The 3,246-nt window shown below is 39.7% G+C and overlaps 1 long non-coding RNA gene across 2 annotated transcripts in view; it reads right to left on the reverse strand.

Annotated features, from left to right (window-relative positions):
- The window catches only part of LOC147352027 (uncharacterized), a 204,790-nt gene that overhangs the window by 118,601 nt on the left and 82,943 nt on the right, over positions 1-3,246 (reverse strand). The gene's annotated exons all lie outside the window — the stretch shown is intronic.

Genomic DNA, 3,246 nt, shown 5'->3' on the forward strand with positions numbered 1-3,246 from the left:
TTTCTACCAATCATTAGAGACAACTGTTTAATGCTACACCTCGAGTTGCACTTTAAAATACTTTATAAAGCAGTTTTTAACAGTCCTTAATATAGGATTCAATTCTCTGCTAGTGGTTACAACCTAATATTCCAATCTCATATTGCCATTTCATTTGGCTACTGACTTAATGAGAAAACTCAATAGGAAAATGGACAAATGTTAAGCAGAAACACAGGAAAGAGAGGCAGGCTCTGACAATGGCAGCCAGTCTTAGTGGGACCTCACTGAATATTGACTGTGCTGGAAAACATGAGATTCCTCATGCCTCTTGGAACATGCTCCACCTCTTGGCTTGAACTAAAATCTGCTACCCACCAAGATCAGTGCTTCTCCAGAAGCTCTTGTAAGAGCTGACCATTATTCCCTAATGCCTTAAGAATGCCTTAGTCCTAAGCTAGAAATGATAACCCCCTTGACCCCCACTGCTGTTTATCCTCTTACAGAAAGCTCTTCCTTGAGAATCGTGCTACCCTGCTATTCAACATACCTATTGATGACACCTAATGACTTCTCATTCATTGAAGATTTTGGCACCTCTCCTCTCTCCATGCAATTTGCACTACATTCCTGGTAGACGTCAGTGCCCACATGGATGGTTCATCCAATACACTGACTCCTGCCTCCACTCCATCTCTTCCACAGCCTTACTCTAGAAAATGCCTAACCTTCTAAGTCACCAAATCAAGCATCTCTCTCCTGATTTTCTAGCTTGCTTGTTGGACTATTCTCAACATAACAATTCTTTAACTCCATTGACATCTCCAATATTTTGACCTTTTGTTTCTTCCATATCCATCAGCCCCTATTTCATCTTTATTTTTCCCCCAGCTAAGCAAAAATTCATAATTTGGCTTTTTGTCTATTCTACTGACAGAATCCTAAACGTCCTTGCCATCTCTTATCCCCTGTCACACTTGAGAGCAAAGACACTAATGAATCAAACAACTCATTACTCCACACTTCAGAGAAACTCCCAATCACTAACCCCAGTGAGCCTTCAGTGCAGGAGTTACGTAGTCAGCTTGCTCACTCTTACTTCTCTCTACTTCAAATCTTCCCACTCTCCTCAAATTTCCATTTCCCTCTTTGCCTGACAAAATGATCTCACATCCTGATTAAAAGAAAAAAGAAACTGGATGTCAGCCGATGAAAAAGGCCACCCATTTTTACTGCAAAACCAGCTTCTGATGTGGAGGTCTCTCCACCAATTCAGGGCCCTCTCCTCTGCCTGGCTCTGAGTCTCATCCCTTCCCCCTACTTAGAATATTTCTACGATGAACTATCCTTTTCTTTCAGTTTTATTTCCGATGTCTCCCACTCTACTATATCCTTTCTTAAACTCTCCCTTGACCCTATTTTTTTCTCCAGCTATTGAGTCATTTCTCTGCTTTTCTTTACAAGAATTCTCAAAAGTGTTATATATACAAACCGACTCTACTTCCTCACCTTCCACCTACTCCTTGCTTTAGACTTTTTAAGAACTGCATGGTCAATCTATCTACAACTGGGCAAAGCTGTGATATTAGGTAGAGAATCCCCAATAGCTCTACCTGTATAACTCAGCCTATATGTCTTGATCTCATCCATAGTTTCTTCTTTCATCTTTCAGCTCCAAAACTAGTACACGTGTTTGATAACATTTATGTCTATCATTTAGATATTAAGGTCCAGAAAAAGTAAAACTAAATAAGTTGTGAAAATCTTAAATTTGAGAAAAAAATCAAAAGTTGTCTCTTCTTTCTGGCTTCAAGACTAACATTTTGGGTAAGTCACTAGATTTCTGTGAATCATTTCCATGGAGACTGGGGGAGGGGAGGCGGGGAACAGACTGACCAACTCTTCCACGGTAGTGTATCAAAGAAATAAAACCTGTAAAAGATTCAATCTGCAAATGTATGAGAAAGAAATTCTAAGTTAATAGGACATTTGAAAACAGTAATCACACTGATGGGTCATTTAAGCTAGCAGATGATAGCCAACAATATCACATCAGATCTCAGTCACACCAAGTAGATAGGTTTCCTGTCATGTTCAGCAGCAGCTGTCTATGGCAAAACCACCAAAACCCAATTTACATGTACTATGGGCATATGTGACAGCCCACTCATGTTCTCAACTCAGAGAGAGACAGTCTTATGGATACCATAGCTTTCCTCCCACCTTCAATAAAAATGTGTACTACCCACCTCATTTGAGCAACAAATAGTCATGAGGATTTGCCTGTTAACTAGGAATGTGTATTATGTCTCCTTCAATTATTCAGTGGAAACATACATGGAGTATCACATGGCATCTTGTTGTTTCTTAAGCGAAAACATGTGAACTGAAGACAGCTATGTCCTCCAGAAAAGGACAAACGTGTTTATATCCACTCTAAATTCTATATGACTCCCCCACTGGTCTGTCACTACTGTCTGCTCTGAGAATCTGCCTAAACTTTCTCCTTCATGTTTAGGAGACTTGAAAAGAATCCATCACTAGTGTTTCCAAGATCCGGACCTGGGATGGAAATTTTCTGCTTCAATATCCATCACTCACTGCTTCCAGTCATACCGTCAGATCTAAAATTCATCCCAGCTCCTTAATGGCTCTAAGGGCTAACAAATCCATTAGTTCTAAACTCCTCATGTCAAGCTCATTCTGTTGGACCAGTTTTATAGGAGAATAGTGGGAACCTGGCTTTGAATGCTGTGATGAATGATGCAACAGCAAAGCTGGAGAAATAACCTTAGAAGCACTGAATCCCCATCCCTATCAAATACCTATAAAGAACCCTAGATCATCCTCTGTCAAATTATTTATAGGTGTCAAGAAATATTTCTAATTATATCCATTCACAGCCACAGTCAGTGAATATTGTGCAAAGAGATTGCCAAAAAAGGTTTTGCCAAGTAGGTTCCCAGATGGGACAGCTGAGGTGGCTGCTGTGTTTGCAAAACGGTCTCTATAAAAGTAGAGTTGGAATGCCTCTGTCCTGTCCTTCCTCAAAAGCCTTTAAGGTATGTATACGTGGAAGAACACTTGGCTAGTCTTACACTCCTGATAAAAATGATTATTCACTTAAGGGAGATGGCGACTATTTCCCAAATTTTAATTTCTCTCTCCGACACTCCTAAGATGACATCGTACACAATACAGTTACTAATATTTTGTGATTAAGTGGAAAAAAATCAAAGAATCTGCATTCTCTTGTTTGTCTTTCAA

This window comes from Bos grunniens, chromosome 19 (assembly GCF_055505025.1).
Source record: "Bos grunniens cultivar Pamir isolate PY7600 chromosome 19, Bosgru_T2T1.0, whole genome shotgun sequence".
NCBI lineage: Eukaryota > Metazoa > Chordata > Mammalia > Artiodactyla > Bovidae > Bos > Bos grunniens.